The sequence below is a fragment of the Pelmatolapia mariae genome, linkage group LG5, assembly GCF_036321145.2.
Source record: "Pelmatolapia mariae isolate MD_Pm_ZW linkage group LG5, Pm_UMD_F_2, whole genome shotgun sequence".
Classification (NCBI taxonomy): Eukaryota; Metazoa; Chordata; class Actinopteri; order Cichliformes; family Cichlidae; genus Pelmatolapia; species Pelmatolapia mariae.
This window is the reverse complement of record NC_086231.1, coordinates 26,176,963-26,192,260: the sequence shown is the minus strand read 5'-3', so window position 1 is coordinate 26,192,260 and position 15,298 is coordinate 26,176,963. Positions and strand designations below refer to the sequence as shown.

The following is a 15,298-nucleotide window of genomic DNA, read 5'->3' as shown; positions in this document are numbered from 1 at the left end:
CTTCGTGGGACGCGCTGGAGTTTTCCTGGTACGAAAGCGTTACGTTTCACCTTAAAGATTTCATCAGTATTTATTTATTATAACTAATATTCAGATCATAATAATTTAATTCTGCTACAGTCCGATCGTATATTTAAACACTGGTCGCTTAGAATCAACTCTTCTGGGGAAAATCTTAAAATATCTTTAATTTTTTAAAAGAAAATCTCTTAATATTTTAACTGAAACCTTGAGTCTGAAAGCATTAACTTGAACCCTTTACCTGTATGTGCCACGAATCATAAAAAAAAATTCTGCTTTGTTTTAGGCATGTTTTAGGGAGCACCAGTATAAAAGATAATCCATCACAGATAATCAATCTGTGTGTATCTCTATTAGATGATTGCCTCTAAAGGCTCTTGAAGTGATGTCCAGCAGAATGCAGGAGAAGAGAAAAACAGTCGGAGGAAAATAAAGCACTGGAGTATCCATAGAAGACAAGAGACAAGTCTGGGAAACGACAGTCCAAACCATAAATGCTGCCATCCCACAGGTCATTACAGTTTCAGACTGCAACAAAAATGGGAAAATCTGACTGCAAATACAAGGGAGGAGATCAAACGACAGAAATACACAGAGGTAAAGGTGAAGAAAATCAAGTAGTTGAAGCAAAATTTATAGGATAGTGAAAAACAAGGAAAAAGCATTTAAACATAGAGAGACAAAATAGGGAGTATGCATCATTAATTATTTAATAAACTCGTTATATTTATCAATAAATAATGCGAGCAACGATTCTTTGTTAACAGATAAAAGCCTGTCCATTGAGCAGTTCGTTACAGAGACCCGAACAGTTATTTCTGTAATGAACCGTGCTGCAACAAGAGAGAGAGAGGACTCTTTAGCCCCACAGCTGATGGAAACTCTTAGTTTATCAAATCAGAACGAGTTTTGGGGATTATTTACTGAAAGTCTTCTGAAAGATTGCCCATTCATTTAAAATTTAAAATAACATTTATCAGATAAATTAATGGATAAAAGTTTTTATTCATGCTGTGCTAGAAATGAAAATATTCCCACAATAGATGAAAGATTCCCAAACAAGAAGCAGCTGACACAGCGACAGCTCCCCACATATACGAATATATGAATCTCTGCAGCAGAACCAAAGATGGCATTTAGTAATGTAGCTAAATCACTGACAGTGCAGTTGAGTACGCCGCATGCTACTGACATTACCGACTCTAGTGAACATCTGGATACTTCTGATTTTACTTCTCTATCACCAGCACACCGCACAATCAACAAATTAAACTATACAGTTTAACATTTTAAATGTGTAGTGTTTTCTGTGAAACGATAAGAAATATTTAGTCTGAAGGAAGACACTAGTTTTGTTCCACCTCACTAAGGAGGTGAAAGGTACCTCCTGACCTGGTGAGCTATAAGCATATTTTATATGCCAGTGCATTTTCAAAATGCACATATTCAACTTATTTCCGAGTTTTCTGCCACCTATGAAAGCAACCCATGTTCCTAACAATGGGCTGATTTATGCTGTGTGGGATGTGTTGGATAGTTTTCAATGTCTTTGTGGAGACTTGTGCTCAGAGAGTGTGCAATATCTGAGCTGTGCAGTGCAGTTTTTCTACACTCCCTCTACCTGGTAGCAATGTGATGAATAAGGAAATGTTTTGATGTTTACATCACAGTGAATACTGACAGATGATGGCTGCGTGTTGGTGCTAATCAAAACTATTATTCATGCCAGAACTTCTGTCTGTTGTTCTAATGATTATATTTTGGTATTGTATTGTAACTGCCACAATAATGAATGATTGTCAGTACAGTCTGTGTTCAAAACAAACAAAAAAACAGCTAATGCAGTGTGGTAGAATTTTGTTGTCTGTTTATATTAAAGTACATCGGTGTAATTACTGGAGGCTAAGATACATAATAGCTTTGCTTTTCCTCCTGATTACGCAATTTGTCGTGTAAAAAGAAAATCAATGTGTTAACTCAGAGCGCTTGTTATCACTAAAAATCTCCTGAAAGATACTGTATTTACTTTAAACTTTCATTCAAGACTGCATTTAAGCTTGTGTTTTTTCTGTTTTTGACATGGACATGAAGTTTTAGATTTTAAAGATAATCCATGTTGCAGTTACTGATCGACAGTAGTTATAGTAAAAGAATGGGGGGTGGATCTAAATTGCCTGTACATATGAATGTGAATGATTGTCTGTCTCTTCCGGTTACCTCTGTGACAGACTGGTGACCTCTTCAGCCAGCCTGTACTCTGCCTCACACCCTATGACAGCTGGGGTAGGTTCCAGCCCGTCTGTGGACTTGAATTGGATAAGCGGAAGAAATTGGATGGATGGATGTAGTACTTGGGAGCAGTATAGTGACAACAGCAATACAGTGCTTTTTGGTGAAGTGGCACAGTGGTTAGCACTGTCACCTTACAGCAAGAAGAGCCTGGGTTTGAATCCACTAGCTGGCTGGAGACTTTCTGTGTGGAGTTTGTATGTTCTCCCTACAGTATGTTACCATGGGTTCTCTCCAGGTACTCCAGTTTCCTCCTACAGACATGCATGTGTTAGGGTAATTGGTCATTCTAACTCTTTCCATAGGTGTGAATGAGCACAAATGGATTTCCCTCTGTGTTAGCCCTGCAAGAGACTTGCACCGTGTACCCTGCGTTTTGCCTTATGGTAGCACAGATAGGCTCCAAGACCTCTTGTAACCCTGGATTAGATAAACAGACGAAGATGGATGATTAAATGGCCACATAAAGAAAATTTTATGTAAAATTTAAATATTTTTGCAGGGAATGAGTTATTCCATATAAATACTGAATTTCAGTTATTTTCAAATTCGGCTTTTCTTTGTAGGAGGCAAAATTTGTCTTTTTCTTCTTCTGTTAGAAATGTAGTTTATTTGCTGAGTCACCTAATTCACTCTTAAGTGCAAATTTGGAGACTGTCAAGATTTGACATATACCAATATACATATTCATAAAACTCCAGCTTAATCTTGCCAGTATAAGTAAAGCTAGAATAATGTCCTGTCTAGACAAATGTAGCAATTTGTGTGTACTATTTCTCATAAATCTGTTTATTTGCAAGTGACTGGGATTGGCACTCAGATATAAGCAGTTGGGCTTAGAGTGTTGAATAAAAGTCTGTTATTTGCTATGTGGTTTGCTCATTTCCTTTGTTAGTGTTGTGCCAGACTGTTTTACAGCTGAGTGCTGCGACTGTCTCACCCTTTCTGCAGTCTCAGCATTTAAAATTCTTATAGTTTTGACTTTAGTAAGAGTGTATGTCTTGAAGCATGGTGTGCATGGGCACGCATAAAGGAATGATTGCCTTTAAGATGCTGCAAGAAATCTAACCGATCACTGAATTTTCACTACAGTACACATAACACTATACTAAGCTAGAAGAAAAAGGTGACTGAATGAAGTTTCAGGAGCATATTTTCTTTCATAGATCCACAATGTGTTCTTTAATTACAAAAAGCCATGCTTTCTGTAATTAAATTTGCTCTCTAGTGTAGTGGGTCTGAGCTTTAATAGAGTTTATTGATGAGCTAGCCTTTACTTAAATGCAATATGCTAAAAATCATAAACTGGCTGCAGTATATCCAGCTGTTTTTTTCTATTAGCATTCCCAGCTGTTTAGTTATCACTTCTAGCTTATTAGAGTGCCATGAAAAAGTATTTACCTCCTTCGTGAGTTCTGAGACTTGCTTTTGCATTTGTCAAACTTAGATGTTTCAGTTTCATCAAACAAATGTTAACATTTGACAAAGACAATCTGAGAAAATCCAAAATGCAGTTTTTAAATGATGATTTGTTAAGGGGAAAAAAAGCTATCCAAACTTATCCTGGCCTTGTGTGAAAAAGTAATTGGCCCCTTGTTAAATTATAAATTAACTGTGATTAACCACAATTTTTTGGAAAGCAAACAAGTTCAGTTTCACTAAACACACCCAGGCTTGATTACTGCCAGACCTGTTGAATCAAGAAATCACTTAAATAAACCTGTCTGACAAAGTAAAGGAAGCTAAGAGATCTCAAAGAGCAACACATCATGCCACAATTTAAAGTCATTGGCATCTGTCAGTCTGGAAAGTTTTACAAAGCAATTTCCAAGTCTTTGGGACTCCAGCAATCCCCAGTTAAAAACAACACAAATCAAGAAAACTTAGGACAGTGTTGAACCTTCCCAGGGGTGGTCAGACTGCTAAACTTACTCCAAGAGCACATCAACAGCTCATCCAGGAAAAAAAACCTCACTTGCCATAGTTAAGGTCAGGGTTCAACAATAAGAAAGAGACTCGGGGGGGGGGGGGGGGGGGGGGGGGAGGAGAATGACATTCACGAGAGAATTCAAAGGCAAACACCACTGCTGACCAAAAAGAACACAAAAGCTCGTCTCACATGGGTAAAAAAAAGAAAAAAAACATCTCTAAGATTATCAAAACTTTTGGGAAAATATTCTGTGGACTGACAAAATGACTGACAAAATTTGAACTTTTTTTGGATGGTTTGAGTGGTTTGAACACAGCATTTTATAGTAAGATCATCATCCCATGTAACCATGAATTCTGCTCTCTCTGATAAAATCCTGAAGGAGAGCCATCCGACCATCAGTTTGTGCCCTGAAGCTCAAACAAACTTGTGTTATGCAGCAGAACAATAATCAGAAAACACAGTGGTGTTCTTTCAGGGCAAGCAAGGTAAGCAGTGCTTGCCTTATCAAATCTAAAAATAGACATAAATTAAATCATACCAAAATGAAGCAATCCTCCCCTTTAATCTCCAACAGTGCTTTCATAGAACTACTCACTTATCAATTAATATGTGTATTCAGCCTTCACATTACAGCCATCTTGCTGCTGCAGTCGACTATTGTTGCAGTAAGGTGTGCTTATTTCAGTCTCACAGAAAAGTGTAGTCGTCTGTGTCTCTGAGGGCGTGTCCGTCTCCTGTTTACAATGAATGAAAGCAGGAAAGCTGAGAGGTCAGCAGCTTGTTTCTGTGAATAAGCTGCTCATCTGTGACTGTAAACTGATGGGAGAACAACAAGCCAGGCAAGGTGCTTATGGTCTGAAGTCCCTGTTGAGTGCAGGGCACTCCAATTTATCTTGTTAAATAGGTAAATAGTGTAGGAAAATGTGTGTGTGTGTGTGTGTGTGTGTGTGTATTGGAGGGAGCAATCGACCCTAAATGCCCTTCTGTAAAAGTCATCGCATGCCACTGGAAACACACCAGCAAGTCCACCTGTGTCTGGCTAAAAAAGTAAATAAAATAAAATAAAGGTTTTGGAGTGAGCTAGTCAAAGTCCAAACAAATCTGAAAAGCTTTGGCATGAGCTTAACAGATCAAAAACCCACCAATGTGGCTGAATTAAAAAAAAAATCTGCAAAGGAGAGTGGGCCAAAACTCAGTGATGTGAAACACTCATTGTCAGGTATTGCAAATGTCTGATTATGGTTCTTGTTGCCAAGGGTGGCACAACCAGTTATCAGCTTTAGGAGGTAATTACTTTTTCCACACAGGGCCAAATTTATTGGTCTCTAAAGCTGTTTTCCCTTAATAAATCGAATCATCGTCACTGCATTTGTTTGATGAAACTGAAACATTTAAATGTGACAAATATTCAAAAAACTAACAAAACAGAAAAGGGGCAAATACTTTTTAAATGCACTGTATAGGGAATCAGCTATAAATCATTTATTGGTCACTTTAACTGTTTTGAACATTTCCTTTTTTCCTGTTTTATTTAAATTACTCCAAATCAGTCATGCACAGAGATGACCCCTGTGGTTGGGAATGCCTCTTCTAAAAGATGATTTCTGTTTATTCTCCTTCACCTCAGCCTTGCCTGCCCTTTGACCCTTTCTCTGTAGTTCTGCTTTTTCTTAGGAACCTACTTTCTGCTGTTGCCTTTTTAATCTCATTCCTCTAAACAGGACAATCAGCTAAATGTTCACACTAACATAATAATATAAATATGCGAGATAAAGTAAACACTACTGACAATAACCTGAATATAATGCAACAGACGATGCATTCTTTATAGGCATTCCTAGATACTATCTATGGCTGGATGAAGCGTCAATGATGGTATCCATTCTCCCCCCACCCCTGACAGTTGAGCCATGTTTTGGAGTGTCCTCTGGGCAGTCCACTTAACTCCCTGAAAGGGAACCCCTTAATCTCCACTTTCTCTTTGTTTGGACTATTATCAGACCTGTCAGTCCTGCCTGCTTTATCTTCACAAGACTCATCTGCCGGCCGTTTGACGTTAGCTTAATTATATCAAAGGCCCTTATCTCTGTTTTGCCTGAGGATGCAGCCTTCCTCTGACTTGCTAGAATGGTTACAGCAGTGATAAGAAGATCACTTTTTGGGGTAAATAAATACCACTGTTTTGTGTAACAGCTTTTTTTTTTTAAATGTCACTGGATCAGGAAAACCTTCCTGTTGCATTTTGCTCAGCTGCCTCCCTCCCTGTGTTGTTTCTATTATGTCTTTGCATTGTTTATTAGCAGGGTGTAGTCTGAAATCCGACACAACGATATCCCATCAAGCACCACTGATTCAGTTTAGAGATAGTACTCTTTGATGGGAGCTAACCACGTCTTTTGGCAGGAGTCAGTTGAAACAGTATGCAGGAATGTCATGCGGCTTGATCTGATGAAGAGCAATTACATGGGAGGGAACTGTAGCCTTTGAGGTGGAAGCTTACCTGCCACACCCTGCAGCCTTACAAATGAGCCCCTGGACACATCCCAAAATGTGTGAGGATAGTCATTTTTCTTTGCGTTCATTTCCATGACATACTGTCCGACGGGATCTGACAGGCGGGGAGCACAGATGGAAGAAATGGTTAATAAGAAATGTGTTAATAAACACAGCTAATTTTCCGACAAAACAAAGCGCAAAGAAAATCACAGTTTCCTCGATTAAGCTTCTAATCATCCAAGTTTCTTTTCTTTATGTCTTCTCAATTCAATAAACACAACTACTTGATGTTTACATCTGTCCGTCAGACAAATTGGCATTAGTCCACACTCTATATATGACTATTTGCACATGTGTTTTTGTGTGTTAGACTGTGAGAAAGTGACGCTGCGCAATATTTCTGAGTTTTGAGCTCCCAGCATGGGTTTGTCAGAGAAAATATTGATGTTAATTTTCTTTTTAACCATTGCAAAAATCAGGGATCCAGTTTTGCATGTGAATCATAAGCACTGCATGCAAGGTCATGTACATGTACGTTTTCTGGAAAACTAATCATGGGAAAGACATGCAGCTTAGCTACTCTGACCAACAAAGACCCATACCCATAGGTTAAATACAGATGTTGCAATCACAAATTGGATTTCCCATAATGCAGTCACTGTTGCAAACGCTTAACTTTATTTGGAAGAAAAAGAGCTTTACCCATTACCAACAGGCTTCAGGCACAATTCTCTGCTCCAGGGATTAACCGCAATTTATGCTTATATTTTGTTGGCATGGTGACAGCCAAGAAAAGGAAACTTTCTAAAAGACATGGTTACAAGGCAAATTACCCTTTACCCACTTATTTGATTTTGTCTTTGCTGTCACTGCAAGCATAAACAAAAACGTTATTAAAGAGATTACTTCTTTTTTTTTTTTTTTTAATGCTGTGGCCTTCAGCGTTATCTTAATGTCCCGTTGTGTTTAGGCATGGAAAAGTAATTTGGTTTTTTTGTTTCCATTAGTTTGGAGGTCATTTTACAAAATTTGTGGATATTTGAGTTTCAAATATGATGTATTCATGCTGTGGCCATACAAAGACGGTCCAGATTTAAGCATTCTGGATATGCTTGACTTGATCATTTTCCACAACGGTCTTCAGAAATGGACAGCAATTGCCCCACCAATGAAAGGAGATCCTCTTTGTAATTAAAGCCAGTAGAAAATTGGATCATTTTTTGCCTGGACAGCTTTCACATTCCAGCCTAATATGACTTTGGAAGCTTTTGAAGTTGCTGTCTTGGCAGTCCTAAATTATACCTTTCATCAGCCAATCATAAGAAAATGGCAAACTGACATTCCCAATCATGACTTAGTTTTTAGTTATAGTCCATGTAATCAGTGGGGAGTGCATGATACCCACTGACAAATCAACTGTGAATACTAGAATTACATTTTTTTTCATTAGGACACGTGTAATGTTCGACTTTTATGATCAAAATAAAATGTTTAATTGTCTACCAAAACTTCCACATATGCTATTATCGCTTTACCTGTTATTGGTTCAAATGATGACCTTGAGTCTTGCTACTTATTCTATTCTACAATCCTGTTTCCAGAAAAAAAGTGGAGATTCTGTTTAACAAATATAATGATGTAATGATTTGCCACCATGTAAAATGCAGAGACATTGTATTCACGTTCTGATAGCATTAGCAAGTTTTTATGAAAAATTGATGCAGGCCAACAGTATACTGGAAAAGTTGTGTAATGTTAAAACAAATCACCTGGTGAAAAACTCAAAACAAATTAGTGTCAGTAGCAACAGTTCAGTAACATGACTGAGTAAGAACATAGCCTCTTATTCAGAGAAGTTGAACTAAGGATAGCCAGTGATTCACCATCCTGTGAAAGCCTATGTTGACAAATAGTTTAACAATTTAAGAATACCTTTCTCAGTGTAAGATTTAAAAAGGGGGATTTCTTCATTCATGGCTCAATTCAATCATGACTTCGTTTTTATATAAAGCGCATGACTTAGAAGAATCTTTTTATGAAGAAGAATACTTGAAATTTTGTTTTGTAGCTCTTGGCACAGAAGAGAAGAGTAGGGCACTTAGCTTTATATACAGTTTTTTTGCATTTTGCGAGCTTGCATTTTATATAAAACAACAGTTGCCCCAAGGTGCTTTATATTGTAAGGTAAAGACCACAATAAAACAAAAAACAAAAAAACTGAAAAATATTATTATCATTAAAAGATTCAGAGAATCCAGAGAAATCTCTGTATTTAAATGACGAGGCCAAAAACTAAAGGCCTTTACACACCTGTGAATATTTTGTGCATCAATAATATTTTTCAGGCTCAGACTTTTTCAGACTTAATGCAGTGGTTCAGTCTGACTACTGAGGTCTAATGCAGAGGTGCATTAGACCACATGGTCCTGGCTCTTTGACCCTGCAGTCTGAGATATAGAGTTTTAAGTTGTGTTTGTCATCGATTATTTTCTCTCCACCTTTTGTGTGTTTATTGCTTACAGCGTCTTGATTTCTGTGTTCTTGTTGACATTCCCAGTTTAGTTTAACTATATTTATATTCTTTGGTTTCCTTAATTTTAGTTTTACCAACTATTACCATCTAGTTTTGTTTGTTTTCCTGGAATTTCAGTTGATTCTTTTCTCACCTTTCTCACCATTTCCCCCCCCGATGGTTAAGTCTCCGTTTATGTGTTTTGCCTTGTAAAGTTTTTGTTATTTCCTGTTTTATTTTGCAAATTTCTTGTGTGTGCATGTTATTTACTTCCCCTGTCTCTTTGTCTTTGCTTAGTTTCAGCTGTATTTCGTCACCTTCCGGTGTCCACTTCCCTTGATTGCCTCATGCGTTTGTTTAAAGCTCCATTGTGTCTATTCTCTGTTGTGTCATGCTGTATATCTCTCATCATTCCTGGACTGCATTTCAGTTTACCAGGATTTCGTTTTCTGCTGCGGTCTTGGGTTACAGGCTATGCCTAAATAAAAGGTCTGTTATAGGTACCCGGAGCTCTTTTCACAGTCTGCATATCGCACTGGTAAAGGCCCCATTAATGGTCAATGATGCAGCAATTTTAAATGAAAGGGGATAGGGTTAGTGATTTATCGTCATAGATACTGGTAGATGTCCCTAGTTAGATTACAGGGAACAAAACCCCTCTGACTGTATTATGTTATAGTAATACAATCATTTTGAAACCAACAAAAAAAAGCAATTCTAGACCTCGAAACAATGACAGTTTGTTTAAATGATCTTTTTACTACTGACTTTCACAACTATAAAACAACACATAAAAACATATATGACAATTTTGCTTTACAACTTCAGTGAACACAGTTATTTCTTCTATGTTTATTGCTTGATGGTGTTGTGTTGGATGGTGGTTGCTAGGTTACAAGCAAAAGGGAACGCCATGCTTTGCTACACTTCTTTGACGCAGTCCTGCCAACTGTGTTTTTCTTTTAAACAAGAAATAAATGCCTCAGGTGGGCTAAAAAAGTTCCTTGCTTTAAGCTGTAATTCTTTTTCCTCTCAGGTCAAGCCCACTTAATAGTTTCTTGCAACTTCTGCACAATTGTCCTTGTGACCTAAAACAGCTCCATGAGAGCATTTACAGAGTAGGATGCTCTTCGCTTCACTGCTTCACACCCAACAGCCAGAAGGTTGAAAAAATGAGTCTGAAGTGACACAGAGAAATAGGGCTGTCAGCGCAAGTCGGCGGGTTCACAAAAAAAAAAAAGCCCAACATGTATCTATCTTATAGTGAGACGGGCTGCAGGTAGTATATAGTATGTTGCAATTTTCTCCTACACCAATATAACAACGTGTAATTTTTGCACAACCTTTGATGACCCACAGCAAAAAACAAGCTCCTCCAGCGCGACAGCTGACCAGTTGAGGTCAATTAAAGTTGTACTCTTCTGCTGAGAGACTGCTGGCTGACCAGCGTAACCCTGAAACAATGGTAGCCATTATGCACCGTGAGGCATGTCTACTGTACAGGCACGTACGTTTGCCCCAGAATAAAACCAACCTCCTCAGAGACACTGAAATGAAACATGAACTAATTTACGTTTTGGTGGTTTCTTCCATTCTTAACCCCGGGCAGTGGCCAAGCCCAAGAGAGACTTTGTGTATTTATAAATAGGCAAGAAAAAACAAAAAAAGCACAGCGAGAAAGGAGCACTGAACATGACTGAAACCATATGGAACTGATGGTGAGTAACTCATCTTGTGATTCAACGTAGCACGCAGGACCCACCTCACCAGCATTCACCCCACCATGTCTCATGTCACAGCCCTTCACGAAAGACTGCAATTGGAGAAGGTCAATCGGTGGCTGGGGCCAAAGAACAAAGTGATTTTGATTTTCAGAAAGTACATGCAGGATCTGAGGAGGAAATGGTTTTGCCGCCAAACACTCAATTACACGTAATTACAATAATTCAACCTTGGAGGATGGTTTATTCCATTTTATTATGAGGTTTGCTCTTTCATGTCTCATAAGAGGAGGATGGGGGGGAGCGTCCCCAAGCAGCGACAGTGACTATGTGAAACAGATACTTGGTCCCTCATCTTGAATGCTTTCATTCTTTCCATTTGTGCCCCCCCCTCCCTTTCATCAGTATATTGACATTTCAGTCACTGGCATGACCTGCTACAGAGGTAACTAACTTAAAATACTGAGTAGGTGTGAATATAAATGGTTGTCTGTTTGCTGGCGCACCTACAAGAAACAGTAAAAATAAAACATTTGAAGCAGCTGAGTCCAAGACAGCACTCTGGACCTGGACTGAGGTCAAAAAACACTGCATCCATCATTTCCCATGATGCATTTCAGTGACAATGGACCCTCACTGTTTCCTAAAAGCCAATTTCTTTCCCACAACTTCAGATTCTTTTGACTGCATGAACTTTTTGTTAACTCTAAAAACTTTTTTTGCCCCCCCCCTCCTCTTTTTTCCCCCTTTCCCGCATTTGACATGAAAAGTCACTTGCAGTTTTTAAAGCTCTGTTTTGTGATTTTGCTTTGGAGTAGGTACTTTCTCACCATAAGAAGAACTTTCAATGAGGTGTACTATAATTGGCCCAATCCAGGTCAGTCTTGGAAAAAGAGATTTTTATTCTTTAACAAGATCTTTACATCTAGAAAAGAGGGGGAAAAATGGACCATTGGCAACTACCATTTTAAACATCAACCACTCTCAGTGGTAAATCCTGCATTCAACAAGGCTTTTACTGGCTGATACAGATGCTCAGTTCATATTTCTGTGCATCACAGTGGGTTTTTTTCATACACCATTTGGCTGGGATTGGGATTTGCACCTGAAGCAACGTCACAGAAGCACAAAGCCATACTGACTGCTGTAGCTGATGAGTTCAGGAACTCGCTGTAAAAAACAGTTTAGAATTTCCCACGTCTTGCTGTAAATTTAACCTTCTGTTACAAATGCACACCCAAATATCAGCCTAGTCCATGTTGCAGAGTTGGACCGAACTGCCAGGTCTACACCAACACACCCCAAATGGAAGACTGAGAACCCTGTGTGACTGATCAGTCAGTTTGAACTTTGCTTTTTCTGTGTTTCTCTGCTGAAATGTACGCCCCTGAACAAGCCGAAATCACAGGCGTAGGCAGAAAGGAAGCTTTGAAATGCGGCAACCTCTGAACCAGAAAATAATCAAGGGGACTTAGGCATGGCACCGGGGCCGGAAATTCACTGTGAATACTGGTTTCAACCATGACCATTTGAGAACCTGACTTTTTTGGCTTTTGTGTTGATTTTTTGAGTCCACCCCCCCACCCCCCCCGCAGTTTCCTTCTCAGCTCCATGTCACACACTCACTTCGGGCTCCCTCTGACCTAAAAGTTGATGAGTACCGTCTCTGTTTTCGGGCCACTCTTGTCAGCAAAAAAATCGAACTGCATGTGCATGGTATGCTTGTGACACACACAAATGTGTGTGTGCCTGCCTAAAAACACAGGCGAATACGTGTCTTTTAGACCACGCAGTACCTCTTTACAACACATCACAGGGATGGCTACTTTTCTGTTCGGCCAGCAAAAACGTTCTCTCACCATTTCCACCTCTGTTATTCCTCCCTGTCTTCTTCCACTACGGGGGAAGAAATTGTGGTTGAGACTCTAGGCCAAGTCTCCCCACAGCTTGTCCTGATTACTAAGCAGGCAAGTACCCATGGTTAGAAAGAACCAGGACTCTTTGGTCCTCAGTTTTCATATTTTAATGACTCCGTCTGAGGTTTCTGCGCAGGACAAGGGTCCCCGATAGATTCTGGAAGATCCTAAAATAAACCCGCTTTTAATCATTCGTCACTGTGGTGGTCAATATGTCATCTAAATATTATAATTTTGCACAAAGCCATTGACGAAATGGGTCATAACCTCATTCAGCATGTGGGAATACACACAGTATAATTTAAATGTGAATAAACAAGGTTCAACCACATGTCAGCGGCTGGCATGTCAATATAATCTTAATGGCCTCATCAGTCCTCCGAATGCCAGCCGACCACGAGGTTTCCACTCCTTTTATTTCTTCCCCTCCTGCTCCTCTGATCACTGTTTTCCCTCTGAATTGTATCAGCAGCGTACTGCCTTCCAGCCAATTAGTGAAGGCAAACACAACAACAACCAGTCCTTTGGCTTAATGCACTCCACCTCCTCAGCAGTAAATCCCAACTGATTCTTCAAAGTATTGTCATTCAGAGGGGCCCTGTTGGCTCTGGTCTTTGTCAAGAAGAGAGGCCCCTCTTTTGAAATGGCAGGTCAAACCAAAATCAAAACGTGTTTGAGGGGGGGAGACAAAGACTGATGTGAGTATCACAATGGCTGACGGGATCTGACAAAGGCAGACTACAGTTAACTGACCGTTTCATCAGCCGAGCGGTTTGTGTTTTATTGTGTACCAAGGACAGGTTGTGTCATGGGCCGCTGACTTTTACTTACAGAGAGGGCTGAACTCTTTTCCTTGCAAAAGTTGAGAAATAAATTGAAATCAATACATTTTTAATATGAAATACGATTAGAACCAATCCCAGTGGTTAAGAGGTTTTTTTGCTGTAACGAGTATGTTAAATAGGATTTAAATCAGAAGAACAAAAGGATGTAAACAGCAGCACTGCTGGTGATGCAATCGCCAGCAAAGGATCTTTGCTTGTTTATGCTTGTAATCTACTGGAGTAACTTTCTAAAATTCACAGCTTAGAAAAGCTTTTATTTCTCTTACGGTGGCATTGATACATCACCTCACTTCTACTCTTTGTAACATACCGTTGTGGGTCCTGTCCCTTAAAATCTGTTCTCTATTTAAGACTTTTTTTCTTCTAAATGGTTGCCCCTCGTCTTGTTTTCCGCAACAGAGTCCATTACTTATAGGCACAGAGTCCTCTGCTTTCCAGTGAATACAAAACTTAAAAACATAATTTCTTTACTCTTGAAAGGAAATTTTGAGTTTTTGAGCCAAAATCCAATGTGAGAGAGTGGACAGCACAGCAGGTTTACACCAGGATGTCTCTGTGCAATAAATATAACTTATTTAAATATCAATTATAGTATATATATATATACTATAATTGTACAGTATAACTTGTATATAGTTGCAGTACAATTTTCATTTTTTTTAATTTTTGTGCAATTATTTAATGTAACCAGCTTTGCTTTACTCTCAGTCTGTTAGTTTATTTAAAGGTACTACAGTCCTTTATAGCCGGATGAGCTAAAGAAGAGTGTGTTAAACCACTAACAAAGACAGGTAATCAAGAGACAATACCAAACAGCACGACGAAAGGAGCATGCAGTAAAAAGAACAGTGCTTTGTATGTACATTGCTGGAGTTTCCTTGGCATCATGTGAAAGTATGCAAGACAGTGCAAAGAATCTCAAGCATGCTGCTGGTAGGGGAAGACCCTGACGCCAGACTGAGTGGTGGAGCCACTGTCAATTTGTCCACAAGAAAAGTAGAGAAAGGAACAAAAGTACAGGGATGGGTGCACAGACAGGATAAGAAAAGGATATAATGACAGGATGTAAGAAGAATATTATCTAAGGAGAGGAAAAACTCAGAGTGGAGCTGCAAAGGCACACCATCAGGGGGAGACAGGTGTCTAGAGGTCCTGCTGGAGACAGAGGGGTAAGGGGGAGGCGGAGCAGGAAGATGGATGAAGAGGACCACTGCTGAGTGTCCGTCTCCCGTCTTGGAGCCCTCTGTGCTCCTGTGAGCATAGAAAGAGAGAATGAAGAGGGCAGTAACGCCACATCAGACACCCTGTTTTATTTAACATCTCTCTTATATTTTCTCCTCTCCTTTTCCCTTCACATAAACAGGTCGACACCCAGTCCTCACACATACACACCCTTGCTATCCCCAGTCCTCCTTACCTCTCCCTCTGCTTTCTCTCTCCCTCTCTCTCGCTCATTACGGGTCATTTTCACTTCAAAGCCTCTCCATTATCTGCCATCTCTGAGGGCAATTAGGAATGGGGTGACTTTGAGCAGCAGGCACAGCCACTGCATTATTACTACTCAT

The 15,298-nt window shown here is 39.4% G+C and overlaps 1 long non-coding RNA gene across 1 annotated transcript; it reads left to right on the top strand.

Moving 5' to 3' along the window:
* Positions 1 to 10: 10 nt before the first annotated feature.
* Positions 11 to 3,125, top strand: LOC134627188 (uncharacterized). The gene is made up of 3 exons (XR_010093873.1): positions 11 to 28; positions 379 to 618; positions 2,250 to 3,125. It is a non-coding gene; the product is annotated as an uncharacterized LOC134627188 (long non-coding RNA).
* Positions 3,126 to 15,298: the final 12,173 nt, after the last annotated feature.